The 22321-nt window shown below is 45.1% G+C and overlaps 1 protein-coding gene across 1 annotated transcript in view; it reads right to left on the bottom strand.

Moving 5' to 3' along the window:
- Positions 1-22321, bottom strand: part of LOC115482473 (claudin-4-like) — a 189110-nt gene that overhangs the window by 140133 nt on the left and 26656 nt on the right. Inside the window, exon 2 of the mRNA XM_030222248.1 lies at positions 2260-2412. The gene's annotated coding sequence lies outside the window, so the exon portion shown is untranslated. The remainder of the gene's footprint in view (positions 1-2259; positions 2413-22321) is intronic.

A 22321-nucleotide genomic window follows, 5' to 3' on the forward strand; every position in this document is an offset into this window, starting at 1 on the left:
GCGTCGAAATTTTTGAGTTGGGAAAAGAGACGCGACGGGGTATTCATTGTTGTGTCTTGGGTTTACTTTTGTTATGAAGTCTATTTCTGTTCATTCCTCTCCTGATATTTGGGGTTTGCAAGAGATTGTTCTACAGAGGCCTGCAACATTCTCTTTAGAGGCAATCTGGTCTGCTGTTTCCGATTTGGGGAAAGGTAATTTCCTTACAACTTTCAGCTATGAATAAGATATTACAGGGCAATGTATCATCTATTCATGTATTTCAACAGCAGATGGTGGAAATGAATTCTAATTTGGAGGGCCATACTGTTCAAATTAACACTCTGGTTTACTAAGCAGCACTAGCAGCTGTCCATGTGCTAGTCCAGACACAGTCCAATCACTCTGAATGGGCCGTGTTGGCACCAGCCCATGGAGAGCAACTAGCGCTGCTTCATAAACAGACCCCTAAGAGTCTTTGGTCTGTTAATTCTATTTTGATAAAAGATCATTCTGATTTGAGGCGTAAGGTAGAAAATTTGGAAAACTCAGCAAGGTTTTGTAAGCTGTAAGTTATAAATTTTCCCAAAGTACCTCTGGTAACACCATGTGATATGTTTAAGAGCTATCTAACAGAGATTTCACAAGTCTCAAAAGAAACTTTTACACCTATATCACAATTTATTATTTACCTTCTTTCAAAAAGCAATCCTTGCAAGACCAGGAGGGTCCCATCTCGAAAGTGGATTTTTTAAATATATCAAAAATTTTGGAAGCTCCTGAAGTTCAATCAGTGACATTGGCTACTTTAATAGTAACTTTAGCGCTTCCCTTTGATAGAGATTGGTTCCTTCACCTTTCCTTTAAAAAGTATGATGTTTATGGGTAGTTTGATCAGGATTTTTCGTAATCTAACTAAGAACATAAGTATAGCCATACTGGGTCAGACCAATGGTCCATCTAGCCCAGTATCCTGTTTCCAACAGTGGCCAATCCAGGTCACAAGTACCTGGCAGAAACAGTGGCGTACCAAGGGGGAGGGGGCGGTGGGGGCGCTCCGCCCCGTGTGCACGCCGCTGGGGGGGTGCCGCGCACCGGTCAGCTTCCTTCGTTTCCATGCTCCCTCTGCCCCGGAACAGGTTACTTCCTGTTCCGGGGCAGAGGGAGCATGGACACAAAGGAAGCTGACCGGCGCGTGGCACCCCCCAGCGGCGTGCACCCGGGGGGGAGGGTTCTTTTGCCGGGGTGGGGGGGTGTCCTTTCACCGGGGGGGGGGGGGAGGTCGCACTGCACCAGGGGGCGCTGCACCCGGGGGGCGGGGCACATCGGCGATCCGCCCCGGGTGTCAGCCCCCCTAGGAACGCCACTGGGCAGAAACCCAAATTGTGGCAACACTCCATACTAAAACTCCCAGGGCAAGCAGTTGCTTCCGATGTCTGTCTCAATAGCAGACTATGGACTTTTCCTCCAGGAACAAGTTCCAGAGCTTAACTATTTTTGAGTGCAAAATGTTTCCTCCACAGAAGAGTATTTTGTCGCTGAAACCTGCACTGCTTCAGTTGAGTGCACTTTTTGTCCTTAAATATCCTTGTACGTGTATTGTAAAACTGAAGTCAATCAAATATATTTTGTACGAACCGTCTCCGCTTTCCTCTTTCATTAGTAGTAGGAAAGTAATCTCCAGTTCTCCGGATGAAACTTCTGCTTTCTGGAGTGATCACTACTACTAAATGCTTTTTTTGTTTTTCTTGTTGAAGAAGTGTTTTCTGTATTTCCTTTGAACTTTCCTGTTGTACACTACCCCTGCAATGCCATGGACTTTACTTTTAGATCTGTTCTTTCCTAGGTTGAGATTTATTATTCCATCGTAAAATATTACCTCTAGATTTCTGTACCAATGTTTATTTGCTTGGTATGAATTTAAAATTAATATAATTTAAAAAAATAAAGCAGCACTGACATCCAAGACTCAAATAGCAACAATTCTACTTATAAAAGGCAACAGCCTGGAATACCAATACTTCCTGCTGGAAAAACAGAACAAGTCAGACAGCTACAGATCCTTGCACAGAAATTAAAACACTAGACCTCACTTCTATCATTCCCACAGACTAAAGAGGCACAAAGAATAAGCAACCACTGACTAGAAAGAGGAACTCCAAGAAGTCTGAATGCAATGCAGCACTGGAAAAATAGAAATATATTTCAAGAAATTATCAGGGATGCACATTTCAAGATAATATATTCCAGTTATTGAATTGAAAATAAAATGTATTCTACCTTTGTTGTCTAGGCACTCTATTAATCCACTTGGTTGCAGCCTCTCCTTTCGACTTTTCTTGTGATGTTATGCCAGTTCTTGTATTCCGCCTATATCTAGTCAGTTCAAGGATGGATTACAGTAATCAAGAGCTGGACCAGTCAATCCAGGAGCTACAAATAATTATAGCAAACTAATAACGTAAACTAAACATTACATAAACCCGCCTTGCAGAATAAGAAAGCTTTTAAATGTTTTCTAAATTGAAGATAATGAGTACAAGATCTCAGAAACAACCGAAGCTGGTTCCACAAGTTAACTAACTGATATTGAATAGACAATGTAAGATTTATTTGATTTTGCTCACACCTTCTTCAGTAGTAGCTCAAGGTGAGTTACATTCAGTACATTGGATATTTCTCTGTCCCAGGAGGGCTCACAATCTAAGTTTGTACCTAAGGATTAAGTGATTTGCCCAAGATCACAAGGAGCAGCAGTGGGATTTGAACCAGCCACCTCTGGATTACAAGACTGATGCTCTAACCACTAGGCCACTCCTCCACTCGCAGATCAAAATCTGTCTAGAAAAAGACATCATTGCAACACAGTCTTTAAAAACTTATCTGTGTAATGTAGCTCTTAGATGGCTCCATATCACTGCATGATGTTACATTGATCTCTAAAGTCTCTCCGTCAATAGATACTGGCTGCCAATGTCCAGTATGTACAATGTCCAGATAGATAAGTTTTTAAAGACTGTGTTAAGCCACTATAGACGCAAAGAAACTCCCTCAGTTTTCCATGTTCTGGCCAAGACCACCTTTCCAGCAGCAAACCAAAATTGAAGCAGAGCGTTTTGAGGTAAGGTTTGATTGATTTTAAATTCTTATACATTGGAAATTTTGGTTGAAAAATATTATGAGTATTACATCTGGAAGAAGACGCTTGTAGCAAGGATACTAAATTTAGCATATAATCAGGAACTTCCCCAGTGAGAATTTTAAAGGTGGTAATACCTAATTTAAACTGGTAACCAGTCAAGTTTGGAGTAATAAGATTGAAGTAACTCGAGATCACCAATTACCAATGATAAATGATGAATAAATGATTTAGAACAAATAGCTAGCATAAGACTACAATAAGATCAAGATTCTGAAAACCTCTAAGTTGAAATATTTTCTAAAGATCGTCAGCTTTCTCAGCATTATAAAAAAGTGTTTAATGATAGACCGAGTATGACACTGCATAGATAACAAATGGTTCATCTGCACCCCCAAAATTTGTGTGTCTTGTTTGTATTTCTCTATATCTGATATTAATGGTTCCCCTTCATCATTTTTCTGTTTCTCTCTTCTGTGCATATCCACTCTGCAGCTAGATTTTACCTCTCGTTCTCCTCTTCTCTTGCCCTCTAGTCCTCAGGTTCCCTCTTTTCACATCTTCCACATTTACCTCATTTATCCTCCTCCAAGTCGCATTCCTTCACCAACCCCAGTTTTCATTCGACTTCTCCTGGCTTCCAGCCCCCTTCTGCTTTCTCTTACCTGCTGCCCAGTTTCCTCCCTCCCTTCTCAGATCTGTATTTTTAATCTGTTCCTTTCTACTACCTCTCAACCCCTTTCCTTCTTGCCCCCTCTTCCTCCATTCTGATCTCTTCTCACCACTTCTCTCCCTCTTTCCTTCTATTCGTCCCCTTCCCTTCAGTTCACCCCACTCTCTCTGTTCTCCATCCCTACCTGCACTCTCAGACCCTTTTCATCCTCTGCCATATCCTATGGCCCAGTCCAAGACTCTGCATCAGCTCCTAGCCCTCTCCTCTCAGTGCCAGAATTTCATTTTATTTTAAAAATGTATATCCTGCCTAACACTAAGCGGCATCAGACCGATCTCTAAGTCTCACCCCTAACTCCCTGTCAGCTCCAGCGTCTGGGTCAACCCCCTGTCCTCATCCTCTTTGTCCCATGCCCAGCATTAGAAGGGAGGAAAGGGGTGGCGTGGTAGGCCTGGGTATTTTTCTGGGCTTGCTCAGCGATAGTTATGCTCTTGGTCCTGAGTGACTTTTGTATGGTTTTGAATTTATTTATTTAGATTTGGATTTTGCTCACACCTTTTTCAGTAGTAGCTCAAGGTGAGTTACATTCAGGTACACTGGGTATTTGTATATTACTTTGTAGTATACCTGGTACGGAGAAGGTTTATGTTGCTGTTACTGAGAGGAAACCAGAATCAGGCAGTTATTTCTTATGGTGAGTTCTATGGGGGAAATGGCCTTCCTCTGCTTTGTTCCCCTTGTCATGGAGAGCGGGACTTCTGCAGGTGCAGAATATACATTTACAATAAATACCATAATGATCCATTGTGCAGAGTCAGGGGTCAGTATTTTTTAGAGTAGAATCCTGGGCTACATAATTTAGCTGCTACAATTTTACCAGTGACTGCAAAGTTCTCATCTCATATAGCCTGGATATATAAGCTGCATTCTATGTTCTTGGGGCAACCACTTGGCTGGTGTTCCTAGTGAGTGAACCCTCTTTCCCTCCCTGCTCCCTAATCAGAGCTCTGAGAGGTGCATGGGGGAGGGAGGGAATCTCATCCCTTTCCTCAGGAAGATTGCTTTGAGCTGCCTGGAGGAGGAGAGGACATACCACTTTTACTTCTAACTTCCAGGTGCTGGGACTGAACCAAGCTCCTGCAAAAAGGACAGGTTTATTCTGACCCCTAAATCCCATACTTCTCAAATTGACTGGCTTTAGGTGAGAAACCTACCTGATATTGTCTTAAATTTTTAAGGCTTGTTGCTTAATCAATTTAATTAGCACTGGGAAACCTCTCGTTCTGTCTTTCTTTCTTTCTGTTCCTGCCAAGCTCAGATAGAGGGGAGGGGCATTTTTACATAGCTGAAACTGCTATAATTATTGGCAATATCTAGATTTATTTAAAAGAAAAGTTATTAATATCTAGGGCAGTTTTAAAAGTAAAATAAATTGTAAAGTCCTGGATCAGACACTACCATTTTGGTCCATTCAGCTAGAGAATTCCCTTGATAGCAGCACTTAGCTAACACATTGGGACTAATAATCCCACCCACCCCAGGGTTGTCCACTCATTTATAGACAAACCAAACCTCATTAACTTTACTCCTCAGTCATACACAGGCAGTCTTGCAGGCTGATACTCCAACATAGTACACCTGTTCATACCCATTTCAACCAATCAGGATGACTTTTATTCTCTGCAATAATTGTGCTGCTTTAGTTTCAAGGCCAATCATCTGGAAACTTAAAGCTTGTCCTATCTGTCTTCAGCTATCTACTTTAAAACAAGAACTCTATAAAGTAATGCAAGAATTAGATGCAATTAAAGCAACTTATAGGACTGTGCAGAATCATATCTTCTCACCACTGCCTCAGAGAATAAAACCACAAAGGAACAGATGGTTCACAGTAGGCTCAGGCAGAATTCGTCATGTGACACAGAAGCATCCGCCCACACAAGTGTTGCCACTACAAAATTATTTTGCTCCACTACAGCACTGTGATGTTCCTGAAACTAAAATTGAAGCAGAAGAAACAGAAAAAGCAAGGAAGAGGGAACAAAAAGAGGAGAAGGTACCCAAAGAGAAAAGACACTCACAAATCACTAAACCCAAAACACATACTAGGAAATGTAGTTGGAAAGCAATGACCACAAATGTTCACAGTCTAAGCAATAAAATTCATGACCTTCAAGCCCTGATGTTGGAGACTGACTTGGACATAGTTGCAGTCACAGAGACATGGCTCAATGGTTCCCATGAATGGGATGTAAACATACCAGGCTATAATCTTTTTAGGAAGGATAGAGAGGGCCGTAAAGGTGGAGGAGTAGCTCTGTATGTGAGAAATGATATCGCAGCAACTGAAATGACAGGGAAGTGGGGAAAGGAAGAAGCGATATGGATCACCTTAAAAAGAGAGGATAGAACCTTGGTCCACGTGGGTGTTGTCTACAGACCCCCGACACAATTGGAGGAACTAGATAAAGATCTGATCGCTGATATTCAAAAGTTGGGGAAGAAAAGAGAGGTGCTGTTGTTGGGAGATTTTAATCTGCCGGATGTAGATTGGAAGGTTCCTTCTGCGAAATCGGAAAGAAGTAGAAAGATTGTGAATGCTTTCCAAAGTGCTCTGCTCAGACAAATGGTGACGGAACCCACAAGGGAGGGAGCGACGCTGGATCTGGTGCTCACGAATGGAGATAGTGTGTCAAATGTCCGAGTGGCTGCACACCTGGGAAGCAGTGACCATCAAACGGTTTGTTTTGATATAACTGCTCATGTGGTTAGCGGCCACTCTAAACTCAAGCGAACTGACTTTAACAAAATGGGGGAATACCTGAGGAAGGAGCTGATGGGCTGCGAGAACGCACAACATGTGGAAGGACAGTGGTCCAAGCTGAAAGAAGTAACAAACAGGGCCACAGACCTTTATGTAAGGAGAGTAAATAAAAGCAAGAGAAAAAAGAAACCGATATGGTTTTCAAAGCAAGTGGCTGAGAAAATAAAGGCTAAAGAGTTAGCATTCCAGAAATACAAAAAATCTCAAGTAGAGGCACACGGGGAGGAATACCGGATGAAACTGAAAGAAGCCAAGAGAGAGGTACGTCTGGCGAAGGCGCAAGCGGAAGAACAAATGGCTAGAAATGTACGAAGGGGAGACAAAAACTTCTTAAGGTATATTAGTGAAAGGAGAAAGACTAAAATACAGCAAAACGCTATGTAGAAAATGATGAAGAAAAAGCCAATTTGCTAAATAGATACTTTTGTTCTGTTTTCACTGAAGAAAATCCTGGGGAAGGACCGAGAGGGACTGGCAAAAGTACACCTGAGAATGAAGTGGATAGAGCACCGTTCACGGAAGAGAGTGTGTATCAACAACTTGGAAAGCTAAAGGTGGACAAAGCCATGGGGCCGGACGGGATCCACCCCAGAATACTGAGGGAGCTCAGAGAGGTTCTGGCGGGTCCTCTTAAAGATTTGTTTAATAAATCCTTGGAGACGGGAGAGGTTCCGAGGGATTGGAGAACGGCGGAGGTGGTCCCTCTTCACAAAAGTGGTGATAGGGAAGAAGCTGGAAACTACAGGCCGGTAAGCCTCACTTCGGTTATTGGAAAAGTAATGGAAGCCATGCTGAAGGAAAGGATAGTGAATTTCCTGGAAGCCAATAAGTTGCAAGATCCGAGACAACATGGTTTCACCAAAGGGAAATCGTGCCAAACGAATCTCATTGAATTCTTTGACTGGGTGACAGGAGAATTAAATCAAGGACGTGCTGTGGACGTCATCTACTTAGATTTCAGCAAGGCTTTTGACACGGTTCCCCACAGGAGGCTCTTAAATAAACTAGAAGGGCTGAAGATAGGACCCGAAGTGGTGAACTGGATTAGGAACTGGTTGACGGGCAGACGCCAGAGGGTGGTGGTAAATGGAGTTCGCTCGGAGGAGGGAAAGGTGAGTAGTGGAGTGCCTCAGGGATCGGTGCTGGGGCCGATTCTGTTCAATATATTTGTGAGTGACATTGCCGAAGGGTTACAAGGTAAAGTTTGCCTTTTTGCGGATGACACCAAGATTTGCAACAGAGTGGACACCCCGGAGGGAGTGGAAAACATGAAAAAAGATCTGAAGAAGCTGGAAGAATGGTCTAACATTTGGCAATTAAAATTCAATGCAAAGAAATGCAACGTGATGCACTTAGGGAGTAGAAATCCAAGGGAGGCGTATGTGTTAGGTGGGGAGAGCCTGATAGACACGGACAGGGAGAGGGATCTTGGGGTGATAGTATCTGAGGACCTGAAGGCGATGAAACAGTGCAACAAGGCGGTGGCCGTAGCGAGAAGGTTGCTAAGCTGTATAGAGAGAGGTGTGACCAGCAGAAGAAAGGAGGTTTTAATGCCCCTGTATAAGACGTTGGTGAGGCCCCACCTGGAGTATTGTGTTCAGTTTTGGAGGCCGTACCTTGCGAAGGATGTTAAAAAAATGGAAGCGGTACAAAGAACTACTACTACTACTATTTAGCATTTCTATAGCGCTACAAGGCATACGCAGCGCTGCACAAACATAGAAGAAAGACAGTCCCTGCTCAGAGAGCTTACAATCTAATAGACAAAAAATAAATAAAGTAAGCAAATCAAATCAATTAATGCGAACGGGAAGGAAGAGAGGAGGGTAGGTGGAGGCGAGTGGTTACAAGTGGTTATGAGTCAAAAGCAATGTTAAAGAGGTGGGCTTTCAGTCTAGATTTAAAGGTGGCCAAGGATGGGGCAAGACATAGGGGCTCAGGAAGTTTATTCCAGGCGTAGGGTGCAGCGAGACAGAAGGCGCGAAGTCTGGAATTGGCAGTAGTGGAGAAGGGAACAGATAAGAAGGATTTATCCATGGAGCGGAGTGCACGGGAAGGGGTGCAGGGAAGGACGAGTGTGGAGAGATACTGGGGAGCAGCAGAGTGAGTACATTTATAGGTTAGTAGAAGAAGTTTGAACAGGATGCGAAAACGGATAGGGAGCCAGTGAAGGGTCTTGAGGAGAGGGGTAGTATGAGTAAAGCGACCCTGGTGGAAGATGAGACGGGCAGCAGAGTTTTGAACTGACCGGAAAGGGGAGAGGTGACTAAGTGGGAGGCCAGCAAGAAGCAGATTGCAGTAGTCTAAATGAGAGGTGACAGGGGTGTGGATGAGGGTTTTGGTAGAGTGCTCGGAAAGAAAGGGGCGGATTTTACGGATGTTGTAAAGAAAGAAACGACAGGTCTTGGCAATCTGCTGGATATGAGCAGAGAAGGAGAGAGAAGAGTCAAAGATGACCCCAAGGTTTCGAGCTGAGGAGACGGGGAGAATGAGAGAGCCATCAACAGAAATAGAAAATGGGGGGAGCGGGGAGGTGGGTTTGGGGGGGGAAAATGAGAAGCTCGGTTTTGGTCATATTTAATTTCAGGTGGCATTGAGACATCCAGACAGCAATGTCAGACAAGCACGCTGAAACTTTGGTTTGGATGCAAGGTGAGATATCAGGGGTAGAAAGGTAGATTTGGGAGTCATCAGCATAGAGATGGTAGGAAAAGCCATGGGATGAGATTAATGAACCAAGGGAAGAAGTGTAGATAGAAAAGAGGAGGGGACCAAGAACAGAACCCTGAGGTACGCCGACAGGCAGAGGGATAGAAGTAGAAGAGGATCCACCAGAGTGAACACTAAAGGTGCGGAGGGAGAGGTAGGAAGAGAACCAGGAAAGGACAGAGCCCTGGAATCCAAGTGAGGACAGGGTATCGAGAAGTATGCTGTGATCGACAGTGTCAAAAGCAGCGGAAAGATCAAGAAGAATGAGGATGGAATATTGACCTCTGGATTTAGCCAGTAATAGGTCATTGGAGACTTTAGTAAGCGCAGTTTCGGTTGAGTGGAGAGGGCGAAAACCAGATTGTAGTGGGTCAAGAATAGCATGTGAGGAGAGAAAATCAAGGCAGCGGCGGTGGACAGCAAGCTCAAGTAATTTGGAGAGAAAAGGAAGGAGGGAGATGGGTCGGTAATTAGAGGGACAAGTAGGGTCGAGTGAAGGCTTCTTAGGAGAGGTGTGACCACAGCATGTTTAAAGGCAGCAGGGACAGTCGCAGTGGAAAGTGAGAGGTTGAGAATGTGACAGATAAAAGGAATAAGAGCAGGAGAGATGGCATTAAGAAGGTGGGTGGGAATGGGATCAGAGGAACAGGTGGTACATTTTGAGGAAGAAAGGAGAAGTGTAGTTTCCTCAATAGTAACTTCAGGAAAGGAGGAAAGGGAATGAGGGGAAGGAGAGAGAGGGGAACGGACTAGTGGAGGGAGAGGTGGTGAGGTAGAGAAAGCAAGGTTTATCTTTTGAACCTTGTTGTGAAAGAATTCAGCAAGGGTCTGAGGAGATAATGAAGGGGGAGTTGGGGGAGGGGGCACCTTGAGGAGAGAGTTCAATGTGGTGAAGAGAAGTCGAGGATTAGAGCCAAGAGAGTTGGTCAGTTGGATATAATAATCCTGTTTGGCACATGAAAGAGCAGATTGGAAGGAGGTCAGCATTAACTTAAAGTGTAAGAAATCAGCAAGGGCCCGAGATTTCCGCCAGAGGCGTTCGGCGGAGCGGGTACAGGAACGTAGGTAGCGGATATTAGAAGTCAGCCAAGGTTGGGGTTTTGTACGCCTTACAGGGCGGGTCATCAAAGGTGCAAGAGTGTCTAAGGCTCTAGAAATGTTAAGTAGTAGTAGTAAGGCAGAGGATAGAGTATTGTTGTAAGATGAAACAGCCTCATTGACAGATGTGGATGGTGCCACAGTAGAGAGGAGGTTTGAAACATGGGAGGATAGAAATGAAGGGTCAATATCGTGAAGATTCCTAGATAAATTAGGTAAGATAGGACGGGACTGGGAGGGAGGACATTTAAGTGTGAAAGTTATAAGATGGTGATCAGAGGAGGGAAGATCAGAGGCAAGGAAACTAGAGGGTGAACAGTTGGAGGAGAAGATGAGATCAAGACAGTGACCATTTTGATGAGTGGGGGAGGTGGAGTATAGTTGGAGATTAAAGGAGGACGTTAAAGCGAGTAACTTGGAAATATAAGAGTTGGAAGGATCATTAGCAGGAATATTAAAGTCACCAAGGATGAGCGAGGGGGAGGAAGGATCATGGAAGAAGGCAAGCCAGGCGTCAAAGTCACTGAGAGAGGATGAAAGGGACTTATCAGGGGGACGATAAATGACCGCTATTCGAAGAGGCAGAGGAGAGAAAAGGCGGATAGAGTGGACATCAAAGGAGGAAAAACAGTGAGATTGAGGTGGAAGAAGGGGTTGAAATCTGGAGGAGGGAGAGAGAAGTAGTCCAACACCGCCCCCACGGCCAGCAGGGCGAGGAGTATGTGAAAATAGATAACCGCCATGGCACAGGGCTGCGACTGAAGCAGAGTCATCAGGGCAGAGCCAGGTTTCTGTTATGGCGAGCAGATGGAGGTGACGCGAGATAAAGAGGTCCTGGATATAGGCGAGTTTGTTACAGATAGAACAGGCATTCCATAGGGCGCAAGAGAAGGGCAGAGAAGAGGAGGGGAGTAGAGAAATAGAGATGAGGTTAGAGAGGTCGCGGTGAGATCTGTAGAGTTGGGATAATAGTTGGTGAGGGGGGCCAGGATTGGGATTGATGTCACCGGCTGAGAGTAAGAGAAGGAGTAAAAGAGAGCGGAGGAGAGTAGGAGAGGTGTGGCCATGAAGGCGTCGAAGGCGAGAGGTATTTAGGTGGAATGGGGAAGGCAAAATGGACGGAAGAAAGAGGCGGAGATTAAAAGCCAAGAGGGAGGAAGATGGTAGGAGAGAAGGTGAGGTGATGAAGTCGATGGATGGGCAGTGAGTTCCTGTAGCGGAGAGAGGTAGGGGGTGAGGGAAAAGATTAGGAACGGACAGGGCTAGGAAGAGAATGTGAATAGGGGCCATAAATGACTGAGGTACTTTAGCAACTGGGAAGAAGATTAGATGTAAAGAGAAAAATGCCCCGGAGTGGCCTGGGTGTCACCCCGGAGCAGGCTGTAAGGATATGCAGATGAGCTGCAAGTCCTCCACAGCACCTGAAAGGCAGCCGGTGGTAGAGCTGAGCACCTCTCAGCTGAGGAAAGGCTTACCAGGGGTTAGGCCGAAGCCAGCATTCCTCCCCCTGAGCTACGAGGATGGTATGGGAGTTGCGTTCCAAGACGTATGAAGAGAGACTTGCTGACCTGAACATGTATACTCTGGAGGAAAGGAGGAACAGGGGTGATATGATACAGACGTTCAAATATTTGAAAGGTATTAATCTGCAAACGAATTTTTTCCGGAGATGGGAAGGCGGTAGAACGAGAAGACATGAATCGAAGGGGGGCAGACTCAGGAAAGATGTCAGGAAGTATTTCTTCACAGAGAGGGTGGTGAACGCTTGGAATGCCCTCCCGCGGGAGGTGGTGGAGATGAAAACGGTAACGGAATTCAAACATGCGTGGGATAGGCATAAAGGAATCCTGTGCAGAAGGAATGGATCCACAGAAGCTTAGCTGAAATTGGGTGGCGGGGGGAAGAGGGGTTGGTGGTTGAGAGGCTAGGATAGGGGAGGGCAGACTTACACGGGGTCTGTGCCAGAGCCGGTGATGGGAGGCGGGACTGGTGGTTGGGAGGCGGGAAATACTGCTGGACAGACTTATACGGTCTGTGCCCTGAAAAAGACAGGTACAAATCAAGGCAAGGTATACACATATGAGTTTATCGTGGGCAGACTATATGGACCGTGCAGGTCTTTTTCTGCCGTCATCTACTATGTTACTATGTAGAGGTCCGGTGGGACCTATGACTGATGGTTTGCCTATGGTGTGAAATACACTTATGTCAGCCCTGGTTAGTTAGTGGTCATAAAAGATGTTTTGGTTCTTATACTGAATGGATTTAGATCTTTCTAAGACCAGTCTATAATTCCAAAGATGTATAGAAGGGAAAGGGAATGGGATTTGATATATTGCCTTTCTGTGATTACAATCAAAGCAGTTTACATATTATATGCATGGAATGGCCTCCCGGTGGAGGTCGTGGAGACAAGGACTGTGTCAAAATTTAAGAAAGCGTGGGACAGGCATGTGGGATCCCTTAGGAAAGGAAGAGTTAGTGGTTACTGAGGATGGACAGACTGGATGGGCCATTTGGCCCATATCTGCCATCATGTTCTCTGTTTCTATATACAGGTACTTATTTTGTACCTGGGGCAATGGAGGGTTAAGTGACTTGCCCATAATCCCAAGGAGCTGCAGTGGGAATTGATCCTGGCTCCCCTGGGTTTTAGGCTGCTGCACTAACCATTAGACTACTCACCCACTGACCCAAAGAAAGGGGTCAGCTGGAACTAGATCCAAAATGCTGCAAATCAGCAAAACTGAAGGTTAGCCCACTTGTCCGTAAGACCATCATAAGAACATAAGAATAACCATACTGGGTCAGACCAATGGTCCATCTGCCCAGTATCCTGCTTCCAACAGTGGCCAACCCATAAGTAGCTCTTTGAGCAGGGACTGTCTTTCTTCTTTGTTTGTGCAGCGCTGCGTACGCCTTGTAGCGCTTTAGAAATGCTAAATAGTAGTAGTAGTAGTAGTACATATGTACATAAGTATTGCCATCCTCCACCGCTAACTCCAGACTCCGTTCCTTTTATCTTGCTGCACCATATGCCTGGAATAGACTTCCTGAGCCGGTACGTCAAGCTCCATCTCTGGCCGTCTTCAAATCTAAGCTAAAAGCCCACCTTTTTGATGCTGCTTTTAACTCCTAACCTTTATTCACTTGTTCAGAACCCTTATTTTATCATCCTCACCTTAATATTCCTTTATCTCTTGTTTATCCTGTTTGTCTATCCTAATTAGATTGTAAGCACTGTCGAGCAGGGACTCTCTCTTCATGTTCAAGTGTACAGCGCTGCGTACGTCTAGTAGCGCTATAGAAATGATAAGTAGTAGTAGTAGTAGAAAGACCAAAGGTCCATCGAGCCCAGCATCCTGTTTCCAACAGTAGCCAATCCAGGTCACAAATACCTGGCAAGATCCCAAAAATGTACAAAACATTTTATACTGTTTATCCCAGAAATAGTGGATTTTCCCCAAGTCCATTTAATAACGGTCCAAACCTTTTTAAAACTCCGCTAAGCTAACCGCCTTTACCACACTCTCTGGCAACGAATTCCAGAGTTTAATTACACATTGAGTGAAGAAAAATTTTCTCCGATTCATTTTAAATTTACTACATTGTAGCTTCATCGCATGCCCACATCTACCCGTTCAACTCCACTCTTTATTGTATAGACCTCTATCATATCTCCCCTCAGCCGCCTTTTATCCAAGCTGAAGAGCCCTAGCCGCTTTAGCCTTTCCTCATAGGGAAGTCGTCCCATCCCCTTTATCATTTTCGTTGCCCTTCTCTGCACCTTTTCTAATTCCACTATATCTTTTTTTGAGATGCGGCAACCAGAACTGAACACAATATTTGAGGTGCGGTAACACCATGGAGCGATACAAAGGTATTATAACATCCTCATTTTTGTTTTCCATTTCTTTCCTAATAATACCTAACATTCTATTTGCTTTCTTAGCCGAAGCAGCACACTGAGCAGAAGGTTTCAATGTATCATCGATGACGACACCTAGATCCCTTTCTTGGTCCGTGACTCCTAATGTGGAACCTTGCATGACATAGCTATAATTCGGGTTCCTCTTTCCCAAATGCATCACTTTGCACTTGCTCACGTTAAACGTCATCTGCCATTTAGACGCCCAGTCTCCCAGTCTCGTAAGGTCCTCTTGTAATTTTTCACAATCCTCCCGCGATTTAACGGCTTTCAATAACTTTGTGTCATCAGCAAATTTAATTACCTCACTAGTTACTCCCATCTCTAGGTCATTTATAAATATGTTAAAAAGCAGCGGTCCCAGCACAGATCCCTGGGGAACCCCACTAACTACCCTTCTCCATTGAGAATACTGACCATTTAACCCTACTCTCTGTTTTCTATCTTTTATCCAGTTTTTAATCCACAAAAGAACACTACCTCCTATCCCATGACTCTCCAATTTCCTCTGGAGTCTTTCATGAGGTACTTTGTCAAATGCCTTCTGAAAATCCAGATACACAATATCGACCGACTCACCTTTATCCACATGTTTGTTCACCCCTTCAAAGAAATGTAGTAGATTGGTGAGGCAAGATTTCCCTTCACTAAATTCATGTTGACTTTGTCTCATTAATCCATGCTTTTGAATATGCTCTGTAATTTTGTTCCTAATAATAGTCTCTACCATTTTGAACGGCACTGATGTCAGACTCACTGGCAGGGCCGTGCTAACCCACTCAGCAGGGTAAGCATGGCAGGGGGGCGCCTGCCTTTCAGGGGCGCCGCTGCCGCCGGCCGAGTCAATTAAAAAATATAAATATAAACCTCACCTCTCTCGCATAGTCGCGTTGGCGCCTATATGCGCCGCTGCTGGCTCTGGTTGCTGCCTCCCCATGTGCAGCGCTGCCTCATTCCATTCGTGACCGTTAGCACCGCCCCCCAGCTCTTCAACGCATGCGCCTGGAGCCTCGCAGGCAGTCCAACTCTGGAGGACTTGGGAGGGGGGTGTTGCCGAGCCGAGTGCCGACGCCGCATTAGTGCTGCCCTACAGGAGAGAGGAGAGGAGAGCCGGCACCGCGCTGCTTGGATCCGCTGCTGTTCTGTGGCAGTGGCGTGGACTGGACATCATTGGTAAGGTTTTGCCTGCCCTTGTTGTTGTACTTTTCATTATAATGGCTGCTAGCTGGCGTGGCATGGTGGGCCTACTTTAAGTACATTTGAGGCTGCAGGTTGGGTGGGGGAACTGGAACCACCAGGCCAGCTGGGGAAGAAGAAAAGAAAGACAAGGCAGGCAAGGAAATTTCTGGGGGGGGGAGAACAAGCTAGAATCAGGGAGGAACGAAGGAGGGGAGAGTAAGGGCAGGAAAGGAAAATAAGAACTGATGGAACAGAAAGGCAAAGAGGAAGATAGGAAAAACAAGGAGGAAATTTCTGGGGGGGGGGGGGGGGGGAGGAGGGGAGACCAAGGCAAGAGGAAAGGAACAAGGAAGATAAGCTGATGAGTAATAAAATGGATTGTAAATGATAAGTAGTAGTTGTCTGCTATAGAGAGATTCTATTCCACATGAGGTTTGAAGTGGTAGTGCTTAAATATAGGTAGCAAGGAGGGTAATCAATCATGTGATAGGCTTTCGGTTTTGTATAGTACTACTACTATTTAACATTTCTAAAGCGCTACTATGGTTATGCAGCGCTGTACAAGTTAACAAAGAAGGACAGTCCCTGCTCAAAGGAGCTTACAATCTTAAGGGACAAGAATGCAGTCAATCAAATTGGGGCAATCTGGGTTTCCTGGTTAGTCCAATGGTTAGGTGCCGAAAGCGACATTGAAGAGGTGGGCTTTAAGCAAGGATTTGAAGATGGGGAGGGATAGATCCTGTGTAGTGTTATTATTTAGTGTTTAAGATGGATGATTATGGTATGCCTTCTTGAAAAGATCTGCACTCCATCTTTCAGCTTCTATTTCCTTTGCATCTTGTGCCAAACCGGTGGGGGGGGGGCGGGCGCCAACTGATAGTCTGCAGGGGGGCACCAGAGACCCTTGGCATGGCCCTGCTCACTGGTCTATAATTTTTCGGATCTCCTCTGGAACCTTTTTTAAAAATCAGCGTTACGTTGGCCACCCTCCAATCTTCCAGGACCACGCTCGATTTTAAGGATAAATTACATATTTCTAACAATAGCTCCGCAAGCTCATTTTTCAGTTCTATCAGTACTCTGGGATGAATACCATCCGGTCCAGATTTGCTACTCTTCAGTTTGTAGAACTGCCCCATTACATCCTCCAGGTTTACAGAGAATCCATTAAGTTTCTCCGACTCGTCAGCTTCGAATATCATTTCTGGCACTGGTATCCCACCCAAATCTTCCTTGGTGAAGACCAAAGCAAAGAATTAATTTAATCTCTCCGCTACGGCTTTGTCTTCCCTGATCGCCCCTTTTACTCCTCGGTCATCTAGCGGTCCAACCGATTCTTTTGCCGGCTTCCTGCTTTTAATATACCTAAAAAAAATGTTACTATCCAGCTTATTTTCGAAAGAGAAAGACACCCATATTTCGACCGAAATCGGGAGATGGGCGTCTTTTTCCCGTGTGTGACCAAATCGGTATAATCGAAAGCCGATTTTGGTCATCTCCATCTGCACTCCGTCGCAGGAATGAACAAAGTTGACGGGGGCATATCGGAGGCATGGTGAAGGCATGACTGGGGCGTGGTTATTGGCCGAGGAGAGATGGGCGTCTTTAGCTGATAATCAAAACAAGAAGGGCATTTTGGACGAGAATTTGGTCCGCTTTATTTGGACCCTTTTTTTTCAGGTCCAAGTCCCAAAAAAGTGCCCCAAATGACCAGATGACCACCAGAGGGAATCGGGGATCACCTCCCCTGACTCCCCCAGTGGTCACTAACCCCCTCTCACCAAAAAAACCCCACTTTAAAAACTTTTTTTTTCCAGCCTCTATGCCAGCCTCAAATGCCGTACCCACCTCCATGACAGCAGAATGTGTTCTATCCTGTGACAGCCTTTCCCTGTTTCTGATGTGGCTCTCAGGTGATTGTGACACCTTTTCTGTTATGCGCACTGCAGAGTCACATCAGCAATGCATTGTTGTGGGTGTAGGGTATTGGGCTCCGTGATTCCACTAGCTTGTGTTAAATGCTCACAATGTTGGTAGTTGGTAGGCTCTACACCCATGGTGCTTTTCCCCCTGCTTACTGGGTCAGAGTGTGCCCTGTTTTGTTTCCGGTAGTCCATGAGGTAGTGGCCATTTTTGTAACACAGTTTTAGATCCCTTTCATGTGTTAGCCACGTTACAGAACTTAGTTCTTCCCTTGAATGTTGCTGAAAGAGGGCATTGTACAGCATTCTGCCAGCTCTGACCTACTGCTAATCTCAGTACCAGGGAGACTCTTTGCCAGTGGGGCACAACCTCTGATCTGCAGTTAACTGTGAGTAAACGTGCTTATTCAAATAAAGGACTTTTTCAAAGAGATTAGTCTTCAGGTGTCGACTGGTGTGCCAAGGTTATACAGCAGCAACAAGTCCTAGAGGCCTGTGTGTATGCAGGTCCCTGGAGCACTTTTAGTGGGTACCGCAGTGCACTTAGGGCAGGCGCACCCATGCCCTCCCCCCCCCACCTGTAACACTTGTGCTGGTAAATGGGAGGCCTCCAAAACCCACTGTACCCACATGTAGGTGCCCCATTCACCCCTAAGAGCTATGTTAGTGTTGTACATTTGTGGGTAGTGGGTTTTGGGGGAGGGGGGTTGGGGGCTCAGCACCCGTGGTAAGGGAGCTATGCATGTGGGAGCATTTTCTGAAGTCCACCGTACTGACCTCTAGGGTGTCCAGTTGGTGTCCTGGCATGTCAGGGGGGCGAGTGTACTACGAATTCTGGCCCCTCCCATGACCAAATGGCTTGGATTAGGACGTTTCTGAGCTGGGCATTTTTATTTTCCATTATCGCTAAAAAAAACAAAGGCCCAGCTCACAAACGACTAAATCCATGGTGTTTTGGTCCGTACAAAACATATTTTCGAAACGAAAGATGGACGCCCATTTTTTTTCGAAAATACAGTCTGTCCCACCCCTTCACGTACCCGTTCTCGGACATAGACGCCCATGGAGATGGGCGTTCGCATTCGATTATGCCCCTCCACGTGTTTTTGCCTCCAACGCAATTTTTTTTTCGAAGTCCCTCAGCCTCCCTTTTCAGCGGTTTGCATTTGACTTCACATTCCTTATGCCGTTTCTTATTATTTTCAGTCGGTTCCTTTTTCCCTTTTCTGAAGGATTTTCTTTTAGCTCTAATAGCTTCCTTCACCTCACTTTTTAACCACACCGGCTGTCGTTTGGTCTTCTGTCCTCCTTTTTTATACACGGAATATATTTGGCCTGGGCTTTCAGGATGGTGTTTTTGAACAGTATCCACGCCTGATGTAAATTTTTGACCTTCGCAGTCGCTCCTCTAAGTTTTCTTTTCACCGTTCTTCTCATTTTATCATAGTCTCCTTTTTTAAAGTTAAACGCTAACATATTTGATTTCCTATGTATACTTACTTCAAAGCTAATATCAAATCTGATATTCGCCATTCCTTTCCTAATAATTCTTAACTTTCAATTTGCATTCTTAGCCACCACTGCACAATGAGCAGTGGCCTAGTGGTTAGAGCACCAGTCTTGCAATCCAGAGGTGGCCGGTTCAAATCCCACTGCTGCTCCTTGTGATCTTGGGCAAGTCACTTAACCCTCCATTGCCTCAGGTATAAACCTAGATTGTGAGCCCTCCTGGGACAGAGAAATACCCCGAGTACCTGAATGTAACTCACCTTGAGCTACTACTGAAAAAGGTGTGAGCAAAGTCTAAATAAATAATAAATCATTGATGACACCTAAATCCTTTTCCTAGGAGTGACTCCTAATGTGGAACCTTGATCATGCAGCTATAGTTTGGGTTCCTATTCCCTAAATTTATCACTTTGCACTTGCTCACTGACCTCTGCCCACTCTCTGATATCGGAGACCAGTGACACAGCAGTGAACTAGGAATGCAGCAAAACAGTTTTTGAGGGCATTAAGTGGGGAGGCTGGCAATGTGCACTTCTTCATGTTGGTACCCTGTCAGTGACTTAAGGCAGGTGGGATCCAGGCCCATCCCCCCCCCCTATCTGTAACACTTGTGCTGGTAAATGGGAGGCCTCCAAAACCCACTGTACCCACATGTAGGTGCCCCATTTACCCCTAAGAGCTATGTTAGTGTTGTACATTTGAGGGTAGTGGGTTTTAGGGGAGGGGGGTTGGGGGCTCAGCACCCATGGTAAGGGAGCTATGCAGGTGGGAGCGTTTTCTGACAGACTAACATGGGTGACTTGTCTGTGAATGAAGTTTTTGGAGTCAGGCCAGTAGAGAATTGTGTGAAATGCACCAAGGTTATGTGTAAAATATAAAATTGGAGAGGAAAGTGATAAAGAGTCAGTGTCTGAAACTCATGATGAAACACCAAAAGCAGAGAAGAGAGAGGGAGGGAGCGAAACAGAAACAGGGAGAGGGAAGGTATGATGTTCCTGAGTCATTTCATCCAACAAGGAAGTTTTGCCAGAACAGGTAATTCAGGAATCCCAGGAGGTGCGGACAATGACATCACTGCTTAATTAGCACAGTCTTCTTTCAAAAAAGGACCAATCATAGTGCCAGGCACATTTGCAATAAAAGTTTCATAAACATTCATTAATATAGCAACATAAGAGAACAAATGCAGATCTATACTGACACACAGTGACAGCTCCTGTTACCATCGCATTTGGTTCTCCAACTGCCAGGCTGGTGCTACCTAAAGCGGCACAAGTTTGGGGGTGGTAGCCACAGGAATCATCTGTATTGGGCAAGAGCCTCTCATGCTCCTGCCCAACAACAAAAAAAAAAGGAAGAAGAAGACTTGGATGGCAGATTTGAGGGAGGAAGGTGACTTTGAATAGAGCCAACCAGGATTAACGCAGTGGCACAGAGCAGGGATTATTCATGTCACCTTCTTCATCAGCAAGCAGAGGGCAAGGCCAGCAATAAACACAGTTTTAATTTCATGTCTGCAGGGCTAGTCTTGTGGTATCAGTTGCAAGATCAGTGAAACTTGATGGTTCACATCATGGGATTGGCCCCATGGGTTTATTTATTTATTGCATTTGTATCCCACCTTTTCCCACCTATTTGCAGGCTCAAAGTGGCTTACATAGTGTTGTTTACATAGTTATTCCAGTATGTCAAATATGGTTAGTATTGTGTAGAGCTTAATCAAGTGAAGAAAGAAGAAGGGAGGGAGTAATCAGGGTATTTATAGAAGGTGGGCTTTCAAAACTGAATGGGTTGGTGAAGTGGATTAGTGGGGCTGTAGGTTTTCACTGTAGGCCTTGTTGAAGAAATATGTCTTCAGAGATTTGCGAAAGGTGGTAGTTTTGTCGATTGTTTTCAGGTCTGTGGGTAATGCGTTCCATAACTGCGTGCTCATGTAAGAGAAGGTGGTGGCGTGCATCAGCTTGTATTTTAGTCCTTTACAGCTGGGGAAGTGTAGGTTGAGAAATTTGCGAGATGATCTTGTGGCGTTTCTGGGAGGTAGGTCCACGAGGTTTAGCATGTAGGTTGGGGCGTCTGCGTGAATGATTTTGTGTACAATCGTGCAGATCTTGAATGCAATGCGTTCCTTAAGTGGTTAATTGCTGCTCTTTCTGGCCAGTGAAGATCAGTCTTTTTTGGAGAATCAGAATACACAGAGGAGAACGTTTGGCAGGGGTGGGGAGATAGAGGAGTGTTTCAGGGGCTGGAAAGGGGAGGGAAAAGAAAGGAGAAAGTTAGGGGGTGTAGGAATGAAGGCCTAGGACACAGCTTCTAAACTGTACATCAAGACCCAAAAAAGGATCATAAAGCCCACATTTGGGGTAGAGCCCGACTGAAAGCAGGATCTTCGGTTCCTGCTGAAGCCAAATCTGTGACCAAATTGGCCACTTGGTTTTGGTAGAAACCAAAGCCGAAAACGAAACTGTCCTCCCAACAGCCCCCACTCCCTCCCCCCTATCCAACCAAAAAGATCCCCTTCCCAGACTGATGGCAGCCCCCTTCCGAGGCCACCCCCATTTGCACAGCCCCCCCCCCCCCCATTGGGCTTACCTTGTTGTTGCTGGGTAGTGGGTGAAGGAGTGTTCCCATTCACTCCTGCAAATGGCCAGCTCCAGGTCAAAATGGTTTAGAAACATACAAACATGACGGCAGATAAGGGCCATATGGCCCATCCAGTCTGCCCATCATCAGTAACCACTAAGTCCTTATTTTCCTAAGAGATCCAAATTATATCATAGTGATAGGATGGATCAAATTGGTGGAGGGGTAGCATTGTATAGAGCCTTGAATCAAATAGATTGAAAATTCTGCAGGAAATAAAACACTTCTTGGAATCACTGTGGATTGAAATTCCATGTGTAAAGGGGAAAAGGATAGTGATAGGAGTGTACTACCGTCCGACTGGCCAGGATGAACAGACGGATGCAGAAATGTTAAAGGAAATTAGGGACGCAAACAAACTGGGCAACACGATAATAATGGGTGATTTCAATTACCAAAACTCACTCTAAATAATTCTACTATAGTATACACGAGTATTGGAGGTGTACTACTGCCAACACATATGAAAAAAGTGGAGAAAAAAGACTTCAGAAAATCTCTCGAGTGCTCTTCATGTGGAAAACCACCTTTCAAATTTCTAGCACTCTAATTCTTCAATCACCAGTCTTCACAAAAAAACTCCACTCTTCTAATTCATATAATGCATGCCCACACACCTTTTCACAATACTCGATGTTAAAGGCTCAAAATCATAGTAAACAAACGGTGAAAATAATTTCAACTTAACTGAAAAGTTCTGTCATCGCATGTAATGTTCCAA

Source organism: Microcaecilia unicolor, chromosome 13 (assembly GCF_901765095.1).
Source record: "Microcaecilia unicolor chromosome 13, aMicUni1.1, whole genome shotgun sequence".
Classification (NCBI taxonomy): Eukaryota; Metazoa; Chordata; class Amphibia; order Gymnophiona; family Siphonopidae; genus Microcaecilia; species Microcaecilia unicolor.